Source organism: Arachis ipaensis, chromosome B1 (genome assembly GCF_059453495.1).
Source record: "Arachis ipaensis isolate K30076 ecotype BB chromosome B1, ASM5945349v1, whole genome shotgun sequence".
NCBI classification, from domain to species: domain Eukaryota; kingdom Viridiplantae; phylum Streptophyta; class Magnoliopsida; order Fabales; family Fabaceae; genus Arachis; species Arachis ipaensis.
In genome coordinates, this window is record NC_142436.1 from 12,895,868 (window position 1) to 12,911,551 (window position 15,684).

The 15,684-nt window shown below is 38.8% G+C and overlaps 1 pseudogene across 1 annotated transcript; it reads right to left on the reverse strand.

The window, feature by feature from the left end:
* Window positions 1–7,322: 7,322 nt before the first annotated feature.
* LOC107616629 (L-ascorbate oxidase homolog pseudogene) lies at window positions 7,323–9,265 on the reverse strand (annotated as a pseudogene). The gene has a single exon (XR_015902665.1). The product of XR_015902665.1 is annotated as an L-ascorbate oxidase homolog pseudogene (transcript).
* Between the last annotated feature and the right edge of the window lie 6,419 nt (window positions 9,266–15,684).

Consider the following 15,684-nt stretch of genomic DNA (forward strand, 5'->3'; position numbering starts at 1 on the left):
GTTCCTCAAGGATTAATGCAAAGTACTACTATTTTCTATTCAATTCTTCTTATTTCGCTTCTAAGATATCCATTCGCACCCAAGAACGTGATGAAGGTGATGATTATGTGTGACGCTCATCATCCTTCTCCCTTATGAACGCGTGCCTGACAAACACTTCCGTTCTACATGAATTAAGCTAGAATGAGTATCTCTTAGATCTCCTAACCAGAATCTTCGTGGCGTAAGCTAGAATGATGGCGGCATTCAAGAGAATCCGGAAAGTCTAAACCTTGTCCGTGGTATTCCGAGTAGGATTCAATGATTGAATGACTGTGACGAGCTCCTAACTCGCGATTGCAGGGCGTTAGTGACAGACGCAAAAGGATAGTAAATCCTATTCCAGCATGATCGAGAACCGACAGATGAATAGCCGTGCCGTGACAAGGTGCGTAAGCATATTATTCACTGAGAGGATAAGATGAAGCCATTGACAAGGGTGATGCCTCCAGACGATTAGCCGTGCCGTGACAGGGCATTGGATCATTTTCCCGAGAGATGACCGAAAGTAGCCATTGACAGTGGTGATGTATCACATAAAGCCAGCCATGGAAAGGAGTAAGACTGATTGGATGAAGATAGCAGGAAAGCAGAGGTTCAGAGGAACGAAAAGCATCTCCATTCGCTTATCTGAAATCCCTGCCAATGAATCTACATAAGTATCTCTATCCCTTTTATTGTTTATTTTAATCTAATAAAATATCATGTTTAAATCCGCCTGACTGAGATTTGCAAGGTGACCATAGCTCGCTTCAAGCCAACAATCTCTGTGGGATCGATCCTTACTCACGTAAGGTTTATTACTTGGACGACCCAGTACACTTGCTGGTTAGTTGAACGGAGTTGTGTCCACACATAGTAAAGAGCCATAATAATGATTCCATACAATAACAAAGAGTACTACATTAATGTGATCACAATTTCGTCCACCAGTGGGGGATTCCTTGTTGGTTGACTGCTTCCTGGTGGGGTGGTTGCTGGTAGATTGCTACTCCCTGAAGCTATTTTTTCTTGCTTGGAGAACTTTCTTTTTGGAGGGAGCTTTGGTGGCCTAACAAGTGAGGGTAAAACCTATCAGCGAAAACATGTAAGATAGTTAGTAAACTAGGTAAGGATATGTATTTAATAAATTCAAAGTCATCTAAGTTTGTGAACCTGTTGAGAGTCATCAGTTTTTGACAAGGGTGGTTGACTGGGTTCAAGATGGATTTCAGTTGGGGCTTATGGGACAGGAGCAGCAGTGTTGGCCTAACCTTCACCACTATTAGCAGCAGTGGGTTGTGCAGCGGCAGCCTCTTTAGCAGCAGCCTGTGCAGCTGCAGCAGCCTCTTCATCAGCAGCTCTCTTTGGACAGTTTCTTTTGGTGTGTCCTGCTTTGCCACAATAACGACATCGACCTTTTTTATAAATCCTTTTCATCTTAGTCTTCTGCTTTTTACTCCCACTTGGCTCCTTGTTTGCATCCTTTCTTCTTTTTTTTCTTAAGTGGTCCTGCCTTGTTTCTAAACTTTGGTACTTGTGGTCTGTTATATGGTGACTTTTTTCATAGTGCTTGACCTGAAATTGGATTGATATGGAAGGCATATGTGTTATTATATGTTTCCATGGTCAACCACTTATGGCAAAACTCCTTCGGTCTCTTACCAACCCTTGCCAATGCAGCACAAGCATGCACACATGGCATCCCTAAACATCATTAACACAACAACAAATACAACTACAATAAGCCAACAACAAAGTAGGATAATAATAAGATTAAAACAAAGAATTTTAAAAACATTACCACTCAATTGCCAGAAACCACATGTGCAGAGCTTTTTTCCCAAGTTCACAACCATGTTGGTTGGCCAGCCATGAACTTCGAACTTCTCATAGTCTACGTCACCAGACCACATCGGGACCAAACTTTTTTATTCTTTCCTTATCTTTTCTAACCTGCTACGCTGTATAGGAGGTAGTATTCCAATGTTTGAATTAAGCTTGACCTTGTTCCTAGTTATCGACCTCATTGCATACATTCTGACTTCTTCTAAGAGTGTGATAATAGGCTTAGCTCTAGCATCTTTGATCCTAGAGTTGAAGACTTCACATGCATTATTGCAGATGTTGTCTATTTTAGGTGCATTACTGAAGAATGCCTGACTCCAAGAGTTAGGCTTCCTTATTAACCCTCTCAATCTTTTTGATAATTTCAAGGAATCCATCTTGGCTAGTACACTTTGCACAATCCCACAGTAGCCCTCTAAGCTGGAGATCCTTCAATTACTTATTGAAGTTCTTCCACAAATGCCAAACACAGAATCTGTGATGGACATCTAGAAAAACCTCCTTAACTACATTTATAAGGCCCTGTTTGAGGTAACAAATAGTTGTCAGACACTTGTTATAAGTGACACCAAAATAGTCCCTGCACTTTTATAAGTGACATCAGTGTGATCCCTAGGCAATCACTGAAACTAGCCAAAACATAACTGTTACACACAAACAGAACATTATGCAGCATGTATAAACAGCAGCCCAGCAGCCTATAAACAACATGTTCAAGAACCAATAAGTAACAACTAATAAGTAACAATAGATTCACACTTAATAAGTAACAACTAATAAGTAACAACCAATAAGTGACAACTAATAGCTTCTCACTTAATAAGTAACAACTAATAAGGGAAACAATATACTAATCACAAGTGACACTTAATAAAGACAACAAATATTGCATACCTTCTGCATATCTGAGATAAAACACAGCTTGTTCTTCTTATAATCCCCCAAGTCTTGATGAAGTAATTCCAAGAATCACCTCCAGTTTTTAGTGTTCTCAACAGGGACAATTGCATAGGCAATCACATATATATGGTTGTTTACATCTTGGCCAATAGCAGACAGGATCTGACCACCATGCCGGGTCTTCAGAAAAGCTCCATCCAAGCCTATGAGGGGTCTGCAACTAGCTAGAAATCCTTTTTTATATGCCTCCAAACAAATGTACATCTTCTCAAATATTAGATCATCATCAGGGTTGGGCTGAGGTATAACACCAACTGTGACAGTGGAGCCTGGATTGCTCTTCAGCACTGTCAGCCCATAATTCTTCACCATGCTATATTGGGCAGCAACATCACCGTACACAATAGATCTAGCATCTCCTAAGGCCCTGATCAGTGAAGACTTGTTTAGATCCAAATCACATTTTGTCTTAAAATATTGTGCAGCTTCGGAGTGTCTCAGATTCGGATATTTTTTTAGCTTCTTCACCAATTTGCAGGCTAGCCACTTCCTATTAGCTAGTCTATTTTTGGTCTCTCTTGCATATGTGTGGTCATCCATGAACGTCTTGATCTACCAGCAATTGTTCTCAGTATTATGAGAAGCATACACAAGCCAGCCACAACTCTCATCCTTACACACAGCTCTCATCCTCATGTTATCGTTCTTCTTAAACCAAATCCTTCTACCCTCTTGTATACAATATTCACGCACAGCCTCTTTGAACTCCATCTTTGTAGTGAATGTCATTCCAACCTCAAGCCTAAGCTCTCCAAACCTCCCTCCTTCTCTGAACGCAGGGAAGACCTCATCTGAATCAATTTCCTCCAACTCATCCTTAGAGTTCTGAGGAGTCTTCATTTCTTCTGAGTACCATGAGTCTCCACCATCAGAATCATTATAAGCTTCATCTTGCACATCATGATAAGGAGCAACTGACTCTCCAAACTTAGGAATCGGTCCAAAAATAATTTCATCATCCTCAGAATATGACTCTGCACAAACAGGACCATCATCTTCAACCAAAACAACCTTCTTTAGTTTTGTAAGTTTCTTGTCTGTCCTAGTTCTCAGTTTCACATTAGTCTTTGCTGCTGATCTATCCACAGACAAGTCTTCTTCACTGGACACCTCATCACCACCAGGCCGATATAGTTCATCCTCTGCACTAGCATCACTGTCATGACTGTCTGAGGATTCATCTGAGCTAGACAAAGCAACAAAGGCTGTTTTGGGCAGTTTTTCCTTACCAATTGTTCTTGCAATATTTCCAGTAGCAGCAGCTCTTGTCAGTGGCCTCCTTCCATATGCTACTGCTATTTTTACATTATTAGAGCCTCTCTTTGGTACAGCCTTCTTGGTTTTTTCACTTTGGACCATGGTTTAGAAATTGCAGTGGGTTGGACCATTTTTTTTGTGGGATTTTGGACTTGGTTTTACTGGGTTGGGCCATTATTTTTAGTGATGGATTGGCTTAGATCCAAGAGTTGCAGTGGGTTGAGGGGGGGGGGATTTTTTCTAGTATGTTTCGGTTACCAGCAGAAACTGAAGAAGGTGGCTCCTTTGGTTTTGCTGTATTAGTAGGCTTTTTTGGTTCAAAAGTTGGAGTACATGGTGTTGTGGTAGGAATTTGGTTCGGTTGTGGCATTGGTGGTGGGGTTTGGGGTGGAAAAAATGGTTGGTATCACCATAAGCTCTTTGCCTTTAGATGCCACTGGTTCTGCTTCATCACTATACACAGGTTCAGATACTCCATGTTCGTAGTACACATGAATAACCCCCTTGTTCTCCTGACCAAGGTAACACATCTCCATGAGCTCCTTATCATCTGTTATTGCTCTTAAATCAGTTTGCAAAGGCCTATTAGGCACCAGCCACCAAGTTTGAGTAACTTTGTCATACCCAATATTCTTGTGATAGTCTCGGACAAAAAATATATCCAGTGTGTCAGTATCAACGTCTGACAACTCACAAATCTCTCCACCGTTGTAAGACATTCTTCCATCAGCCTCTGTGATAAATGACCCTCCATGGTGAAATATGATGGTAATCAATTGATCACCCATCTGCAATTAAAAAAAAATTCATTGATCAGAGTCATTGTCCTCGAACACATTAACAATTTGAAAACTCCACAACTAATTGCAGTAAACCCTAACACGTAAAAAACAAGTTTCCATATCAACAAAACACAAGAAACACTCCAGTCTATAATTTTGTTGGCCTAACCACTAAGAAATCTAGTTCTGATCAAACCCTAGCAAAGAGCACAAGACAGAGGCGTTCATACCCACACATTACACTTTAAAAAAACGAACTGAACTTTTGTGAATATTAAATTAACAACAACATAAAAAAACTGAGAAACCATATATTTTTTTTCATTTTTGGCTTACCTGTTTCGTAGAAACCAACCTTCACAACTCTGTGTATGAGGGAGATGACGAAACCGATGCTCCAGAGCCTGAGTTTTCGACTGAAATCGGTGCGTTTAATGCAATCACAGAGACACCATTGATGAGTGTATCAGAGAAGAAGAAACCTCTGTTTCTGTTGTGTTTGTTTTGTATTTTGAGAGGGGGGAGACAATACGTTAGTGTAACATTGAGGGAGGGAGGTTTTTACCGTGAAACGACGTCGTTTCATGTCATTTTGGCGCCACAGCCAATACGGCATCGTTTCTGTTATGTCCACGTGTCACGAAGGATGCCAACTCAGTTTTCCAGTAGCGTCAGATGGATAGAATGTGCCGGAAGGACAAGTCTGAGTTACGGAGTGCAACTTTAGGGATGAATATGGGTAACTTTTAAGTTCAGGGACTACTATGAGGCTCGAGTGCAACTTCAGGGACCACTTTGAGACTTAACTCACTACAATAATATAGATTATTTTTTAGGATTATATGTGTCAAAAAAGAATTAAAATTTGTCAAAAAAATAAATTTTGATACTATTTTAACTATGGAAATATGTTAATAAAATTTTTGTCAAAAATAGTATTTTTAACATATAAGTAATTGTAAAGAAAGATTAAATTTTATTTTGATAAATATTGGCCATAAAAAATAATTTGTTAGAAAAATTTGAGAATATATTTTTTGTGATACTTATTAACCGTCAAAAATACTATTTATTTTGACATTTATTGACCATAAAAAATTCTCAACAAAAAATTTCAACAAAGAATGAGATGAGATCTTAAAACTGAAGAATAAACTGAGACTTTGAAGATGAAGAATGAGTAATATGATCACAAACTGATAGCAGTGTGATGCCAAAATTGACAGAGCTCAACGAAAAAGAGAAATAGTAGAGTAAGTTGAAAATAAATGAGTGTCAAAATTGAAAAGCAATTTTCTACGATCAAATTATTCATCAAAAAAAATATAAAGAATTTGATATTTGTAATATTTGTCAAAAATATATATTAATTTTTACACTTAACTATAATATTAAAATAAACTTTCTTTTCTTATAGTGACTCCAGAATTTATTATTAAAATGCCACATTTTTAAACTAATTATGCAGATGCCCTCTTTTGTCATTTTAATTATGATTGTTTATAGTAATATAAGAAAGGTGTTATTTGAGTAATTAATTTCAAAAGAGTGACATTCTCATAATAAGTTTCGGAAAAAGGGGCACATTAGTAAAAAGGTAATGTATGAAACATAATTCATAACAAAGATGAGGGGAATTCAGAAACATAATTTTGCCAATGATCACTTTGCCTTTAGCAGAAGTATGGTATTATCTTACCGGCTTACCGAGTTGTTTTTTGAAAAATAGTTGGGTATATACAATAATTATAGCTTGAGAGTTTCTAACAACATTTACCTTCAAGATTTTTGGAATATATTTACGATATAATTTTGATAATTGATTCTAACACTCAGATATCTATATTAGGTTTAAAGTTAATGAAATGAAAGTATATTTTATGGTCAACTTCATACTTGTTAAAATATTTAAATAGAAAAACTCTCTTAACAAGTATAGTGTCTACATATAATTACAACAATAAAAAAGTCAAGTACTTCAAAATTAAATAATTAATAATAAATTTTATTAATATGTTACCTTTTTTTTTTCCCTTCTTATGGAAAGTAGTCAAAGTACCATCTAGAACCAAACTCATACCCATGATGAGATGCACACTCATGACTCAACACAACACCACACCAATACTATATATAAGATTTGATCAAATTTCAATTTAATATATTGTAAAATAATTTACAATATATTCAAGTTGATTTATATAAAAATATCTTTTATTTGTCGATATAATTTTTCATAACAATTTTGTCATGATTTATTTTATTCAATGTTACGATTTTTATATTTAGAAAGAAAATGAACAACTTAATGAAAGTGAAGTTTAGAAACCATTTTAATTTGATAAAAAAATTACTTATGAGTTATTACCATTTAGGGTTATTAACAACATTTAAGCATAAATAAACATCTTCATTCCTAATAATATAATAAGATAATGAAATGAAAGGACGCAATAGTAGGTTGGAAGGAGATGTAAATTGTATTATCCATGAATAAGATAATCAAGAAGATAACATGAGGAGGGCTAATACAATAGTGAGTCACAGCATGATACAAGAGATATTACATAGTTTATAGTGACACATGCATATGGCTTAAAATCGGAAAGGGGGGAATTAAACAGTCTCTTGAATTTAATGGTAGAGGTTTCCAGGGTTTGGCATGTTCTTGCAAAGTCCGCAGATAAGTTGGGTTAGTGGCAGGTTGTACTCATCCCTCGTTGAGTTCTCAGGAGATTGGACGCTGACGTACATCTGTTGACCCAAGTAGCGGTTCTCAGCTTGCTCTGACCTCAAATTCCACATTCCACAGTTATCGAAAGTCAACATCACTGCTGCCCATGATTTTGGGAACACCTGAATGGTGTGCCTGCTCACGGCGTCAAGAAGGTTGTAGTTCTGCCTCTTCTCTGGGCTCCACTTCCCGGGTTCAATGGCAACGGCGAAGAAAGAGTATCCACCCAAGTTGTATGACTGAATGGTCTTGGTGGGGTTCTGGAAGATGATTTCGATGAAGGTACGGTAAGTGGCCCTCAAGACATTGGGTGCCAGGGTGAGGTTGTCAACGGTGACCGGAGGCACATCGGAGATGAGGTCGTACTTGAAGACCTTATCGGCGATGCCGTAGTACTCAGCGAGCTTGAGAGGAGTTTCGGTGTCCACGTGGGAAACACCGTTAATGGCATAACGGAGCTTGCCCTGAGATCTGATGACGGAGTTAGACAAAATAATGGTGCGGGTGATGTTGATGCCACCGTAGTGGTAAGATCCCTGTGGGTTAGGCCTTGCAGCGCTAGCGGTCAAGTTCCAGCGGAATGACCTGAACTGGTTCAAAGACCAAGCCCAGCCAACTGGTGCGGGTGGAAGCTCAGGGGAAGCAGGTCCCTTTCCGTTGGTGTAGCTAAGAATAGCCTTGCCGACGAGATTGTACTTGGTGAGCCTTGTGGAGGCAACCATGTAGTAGTCCTTTGGCTCCTTATCGGCGGTGACGAGGACGGTGAAGCACTGTCCGACGTGGACGTCGAGGGAGTCGTAGATGTTCTGGACGGTGTGAGAGCCTTCAGTCTCAACAAGCTTCAATGGATGACCCTGGATCCTGAAGTTGAGTGAGTCCTTGATACCAGTGTTGCAAATTCTTAGCTTGTAGGTGGCACCAGGCTTCATGGTGTACATGGGCTTGTCGCTGCCGTCATCCTTGGTGGTCTGGCCGTTGATGAGAACACCGTCGGGCCTGCCGAGGGACCTGCCGCTGTCGAGGAACTTCCTGAGGACGGTGTGGCTCTTGGTGTACCAGTCACCGATGAGAACCCAGTACTCGTCCTCGGGATCGGGGTACGGGACTGGGATCAAGAGACGGCTGAAGATCCTGTGACCACCGAAACCACCAGCTGCCCTGTGGAGAGCAGTTGATGGATAGTAGAAATATGAGCCGATCTGGTCCTTCACTTGGAACTTGTAGGTGTAGTTGGTGCCTGGAAGGATTGGGCAGTTGGTTCCAGGGGTACCGTCTTGCCATGAATTCTTCCTCAGCTGGATGCCATGCCATGTGAAGAGAAGGGGCTCGTCGAGGTAGTTAAAGACGTTGATCACAATGTTGTTGTTGCTTGTTGAGTTGATTTCAGGCCCTGGGAATTGGTTGTTGATTAGGATTCCCTGTTGTGGGATTCCCAATGGTGCTATTATGCCATACGTCACTTTCCATGTGTAGTACACGTATGGGTCTTCAGCCTGAACTGCAACACCCAACAGACAAAGCATCAAAGCCAAAACTGCCCCGCGGCCCATTTTCTCTTCTTTTATTTCCCCTCTCTTTTTTATTCTTTTTTATTCAAGAGTAGTATAATCCCCTTTCCTTTTCTATCTCCTTCCTCACTTTATTAGTGGAAGAAGATAGATGTTCTTCTTCTGATTTCCTTTGGCCTTCCTTGCTCTCCTTTTATACCTTCTTTCCAACCCTTTTTTTAGCTATTTTCGTTTCCTTTGTGGTCTGTATGCGCCGTTTATGTCGCTCTACCTCATCTTTTAGGGTCTTGAATTAGCTTCAATTTGTTCCTATTCCTTCTCCATTTTTAGAGTTTCTCTCTTTTGGCCAGGATTTTGCGTACTGGTCAGTAGGAAAAAGTAATAGCAACGTGCTGTATTTCCTCCCTTCCAACAAATTGATTTTATTGTTGCCACTTTACTATCTATGTTATTATGTATCATGTAAATTTATATATATAGGATAATTATTGTTTTGGAAATTTATTTATTTAATGCATCGTTAGTTATGTGTACTTGAACACTGGTCTATTATATTGCATGGATTTGATAGTATTTCTTTCAATAAGTTAATAATTATAATTGCAATTAATATAATTGTTAAGGATACATTTTTTAAGAGAGATGTTATATAACCAGCCTTCTTTTTTACGTTTATATTGTATTTAAACTAATATAAGCTAATTTTCTTTTATTTGTCAGTAAAAGTATTGATACTCAATTCTATTACGTATTTATACACAAAAAATCAGTTATTAATATTGAATACACATTAGAATATAAAATATATATTAAAAATATATAAAATAAGACACATGCAAATTTATATATGATAATTATTTTTAATATACACTTAACAATTTTTGTTTACCCGTAGTATTTTCCATCTTTAATTTTAAAACGTTGTTATACATAATGGATCTTACTAGAAAGACAACTTGTTTGCAGTTAATAAAATAGTAAAGTAGTAAAAATTAAAAGAAAAAAACAAAAAATAAAATACAACTGATTATTTATTAAGAAAATTAGTTTCAATATTTTTTCTTTTAATTATTGCCTTTAGGTATGTGCCTGTAGGTGAGAATTTACAATCAAATGTATCTCAATTCTCAACCAAAGTTCCTCTAATAAATTCATGCTAGCTACATCCAAAGTACATTCTCATAGTCTAATATCTAATCTAGATACAAATGTTTTCAACCATTAAATTATATTTTTTAAATAATTCAAACGTGAAATTTTTAATTCGTATTAATTAAGTCTCTGATTTTATAAAATGAACAAATTAATCTCTTATTCTCAAAAACGTAAATTTATGTTAGTCTAAAAGTGATACACAGTATTAATATTATTTATGTGTTATTAAGTGCCCACTTGATAATTTACTTAACGATGTCATTCAAGATGAATAGCAGAAATGTAAAAAAATGAAGCAATTTCAAATTAAAGTATCAATTTCTTTTCTTCAAATTAAAAGAATTTCAAAATAGTCCCCCATTAGAATACGTTCGTTAGTTTTTCCAAAATCCCAAGCACATTCTTCTTCTCTGTCTCGTCTCTTCGTCTGCCTCAGCTCCCAGTTATTGAGCCTCGTAGGCGCTCCTCCGTGGTAGGCTTACATGTGATTAGTGAAGCAGTTTCTAGGGGTGAACGCGGATCGGATCGTATATGACCAAATTTTTTATTCGATCCGTATTAAAATCATCGGATCGGATCGGATCGGATCCAATATCCGCAGTTTTTAAGTTTGGCTCCGATTTGTAGATCGGATCTGGAATATCGGATATATCCGCAAAACACAAAAATATTTTTAAAAGCTTATTTTTATTAAAAAAATATCGATAAAATTTATTTTTTCTATTCTTTTAAATATGTTTACTCTTAAAATAATATTAAACATAGTTTTCTTAAATGATAAATTAAAATAATACAACATATATGATAATTATTAGTTGAAATAAAATATAAAAAGTATATTTACTTATTTATTTCTTTATTTTTGCGGATACGCGGATATGCGGATACCAACACGAAATCTGCAATCCGATCTGATTAGTGTGCGGATTGAATCCCGATCCGATCCGATAGCCTTGCGGATCGAATCTATATCCACAATTTTCAAATCGAATTCGGATAAATATCGCGGATATGCGGATCGAATCCGATCCATGAACACCCCTAGCAGTTTTTGCACGAAGTATCATCACATTCGCACATTGCATAAGGTGAATGGTAGGGGTTTAGGTATTTTGTTTGTTATGTGTTTGCACTATGTTGATGGTATCTAGGTCATGGATGAATAATATGTGGGATTAGGTTCCTTGCATTGTCCATTTGCTAGGTTTTATCCTTCATTGACTTCTAGGGTTTAGGATTTCTGTAACATCCTATCACACAGAATTTTACGCCTAGGACATAAAACAAAGGTGGCGAGACGCTATGACCTCTAAAAGTAAAATATATACATATATAACAAGGATAATATAACTAGAAGTCTTGAAAGAAAATGGTACGATCAAAACAAAACCGAAGATGCATTGCACACAAAAAATAATAAGACAGAAAGTTTATACAGAAAATCAAAAGATATATATATATATATATATATATATATATATATATATATAACGGATAAGTATAATCAAGCTCTAGACTCGACCTGTGAAGTCAAGGCCGATGTATATATATATATATATATATAAGAGGGATATACAACAGTAAAGTCTTGTTTCTCCAAAATAATCCTCTAAGAGGGATATACAACATAAGGTATAAGAGTGAAGAACAAAAATACATAAACTAAAACAGAATATAAAGTCTCAAAAGATACGTCTTCACTTCTAAGAAAGCAAATCCAGCATGCTCAACAAGGCATGTCATATCCTGCATCTGAAAAATAACAAATACATATGGAATGAGAACTGGCGGTTCTCAATATAGTAACAAAGCCCAAAATATAAGATATAAGGCTTCGTGAAGCCGCAGACAATCCTAAACTTCTACAACCCATATTCAAAGCCTAGAGTTCTCACAAACCAGAAATATGATAATTCTACCTAGAAAATTCTAATCTATCTCCTCAATTTCAGTTTACTACAAACCTTCCAATCACCAGGTGGAATAACCCTCAGCTCTCCTCCACCACCTGAGGGATCTCTCAAGGTCACACATATAAGGCATACAAGTAATACACAATTAAAAAAAATAGGTACATCATTTAAGTTATGTAGCATATAGACATAAATAAACAATTACGCAAACAAAAAATATGCATCATACAAATGCATATGATGCATGTCTGTCCTATGACTAATGATATCATCTGTCGGTTATATAGTCAAACCCGACATGTCCAGTAGCGAATCCTGGACAGTCCCCGCGGCGCGTATTCTCAAAAGCATAGCATATATAATTATTCAATTATTCATTACGCAGGCAGGGTCAAAGGAATCTCAATCTCAACCTGGATCAGTGGGGCGAGCTAGTGCATTTACCTAGGGAGACGCAAATAAATTGAAATTACCAATCTGGAGCAAGTGGGCCGTACCACACCTTTGCATCTATCTAGGAAACTCAAAATCACCTCAACCTGGAATAAGTGGGGCGTACCACACCCTTGCATCTACCTAGAGAGCCTCAACCAACTAACCTAGAGCAAGTGGAATGAAACCACAATCCTTAAGTCTACCCAGGAGGTACGTTCTCATATATCCAGGAGGAACAAAGGGGAGAATCCTAACCTCCCACCATCTCGCTAGAGGCGATTTTACAATACCAGGAGAAACAAAGAAGGGGATCCTCACCGTCTACCATCTCTCTGGGGTGGCACTTTTGAGAAAAAAGTGTTCAAGATGAAATAGTCACATTTATAATCAAATCGTGCCTAATTTTGTATTTATAATTAATATATAGTTTTTCAAACTTATCTACAATATACTTTGATATATTCTCTTTAATCCACTCAATACACTCCACAAAATCACTCTAGCTAATCAACCCCCAGTGCTCTATCGTTCTAAGTCACTAGCTCTAAATTCATAATAGAAACTATCCCTTTTCCTTTACTCCGCACTCTCTCGCTTGTTCCAAGGCCTAAACACTAGCTATCGTACGTTAAACAGGTGTTACAGAGATTTGGAAAGTTAGAGGAAGAGTTAAAAACTCAAAAATACACTTTTGGCAAAATAGGGTAGTCATGCGTACACATGCTACCCGTGTTCATACCCTGGCCCAACACTAAGGCCCAGGATCCAAGAAAAAAGGCCCAACCCAAAAGAGTTGAGCCTTTCATCACACCGACCAGATACCTCGAAGTCGGCTATCTTCACGACTTGCTCTAAAGAAGTCGGTACGAGGATTAGCTGGCAGATAAATCCTCCCTCAAGAGGATAACTGCCCCTAAAATCTCTCTAACCACTTCCAGGAGCCATATCTTAACCTCCCTAAGATAAAGGGACGGTTATTCCCCTTGAAAGGCGGAACTACTTCAACGGTGGTTATTGATTCACCACTATAAATACACTGACATTCCTCAGGTATCTTTAAGTCCCAATACACTCTAAACCTGCTCACGCCCTTGCTAACTTAGGCATCGGAGTGTCTTTGCAGGTACCACCCCCCATTCCACGCACACAAGTCGGACGGAGGGCACCGAGTCACAGATCTGCTCGAAAGCTTCCTCCTTCATATGTTTGGGCCAACCAACGCCATCCGGCCCATTAATCTCCGGTTACCCAACGTAACATTGGCGCCGTTGCTGGGGACCCGAGAGATCAACCAAAGATGGCGGATAGATTCCCTGAAGAGGGTCATGTAGAGACAGATTCTGAACAAGAGAATCTGAACACCAAAAACAATGAGGCATACCAGACCCTTCACCAGGAAGCCAATGATCAACACAGGGAAGGCACCTCCGGAATAAAAAACCCGAAGGTAAATTCTTCGGAAGGGCGCGAATCAGAAAGAGAGGGACCATCCCATGCAACTGAGCTCATGGGATTAGTCCACAGTCGCCTCGAGCAGCTAGAACAGGAACGGGAGCGACAAAAGGAAACTAAAAAGAACCTAAAAGAGGAGATGGAGCGACGAAAAGAGTTAGAAAGAAAACTCTTAAAGTTAGAATCCTCCCTCAAAGGTCAGAACTCCCACGACGGTAGAGAAGAGTCGCCCCTAGAGGGGAAGATCCTTTTAGTGAGGACATAATGAGGGCCAAAGTTCCGAGAAACTTTAGAAGCCCTGATATGGACCTCTGCGACGGAACCACTGATCCGAAGCATCATCTGAGCAATTTTAAAAGTCGGATGTATCTGGCTGATGCTTCTGATGCTACGCGATGCAAAGCTTTTCCGACAACTCTGTCGAAAGCAGCGATGAAGTGGTTCGACAGCCTCCCCCCAAGGTCTGTTACCAGTTTTGAAGACCTCTCAAGGAAGTTCTTGATGAGGTTCTCTATCCAGAAAGACAAAGTAAAACATGCACCAAGCCTCCTGGGAATAAAACAGGAGGCCGGAGAATCCTTAAGAGCCTATATGGAAAGGTTCAACAAAGCATGTTTAGAGATCCAAGACTTGCCCACAGAAGCAGTCATAATGGGGTTAGTCAATGGGCTTAGAGAAGGTCCATTCTCACAATCCATATCCAAAAGACACCCCACCTCCTTAAGTGATGTACAACAGAGAGCTGAAAAGTACATCAACATGGAGGAAAATGCTAAGCTGAGAGACTTGAGTTGGCGACCTGGACACCCTCCCTCAACAAAAGAGAGGGAGAGGGAAACCAAGAAGAAGGAAGAACCCGGTCTCGATCGACCAAGGAAATATCACTCTTATACTCCTCTAAAGGTCTCCATAGTGGATGTATACAGAGAGATTTGTAATACTGAAAGGCTGCCACCCCCTAGACCCATTAAAAATAAAAAAGGGGGGAGCCGTAGCGACTACTGTGAGTACCATAAAATATATGGTCACTCCACAAACGACTGCTACGACCTTAAAAATGTGATAGAAAAGCTAGCTAGGGAAGGTCAGCTCGACAGATATCTCATAGAAAGGTCGGACAGTCATGGGAAGAGAAAGCGAGATGACATGGATAGAAGAGACCCACCACCGCAGACTCCGGAGAGACATATCCATATGATCTCAGGAGGGTTCACGGGAGGGGGGACTCACCAAATCCTCTCGCAAAAGACATCTCAAGAGAGTCTACCAGGTCAGAGGAGAGTCATCCGACCTCCCTACCATTTCATTCACAAAAGAAGATGGGTAAGGAATAATCCCTGGACACGATGATCCAGTGGTAATAACTATGATCCTAGCAAATGCTCATCTCCACAGAACCCTAGTAGACCAGGGAAGCTCAGTGGACATCCTTTTTAAGCCCGCTTTCGACAAACTAGGGTTGGATGAGAAAGAATTAAGAGCCTACCCCGACACCTTATATGGACTAGGCGACACGCCAATAAAGCCACTAGGATTCTTGCCCCTCCACACCACTTTTGGAAAAGGGGAAAAATCAAAAACTCTGAGCATAGACTTCATAGTCATCAATGTAGGGTCAGCAT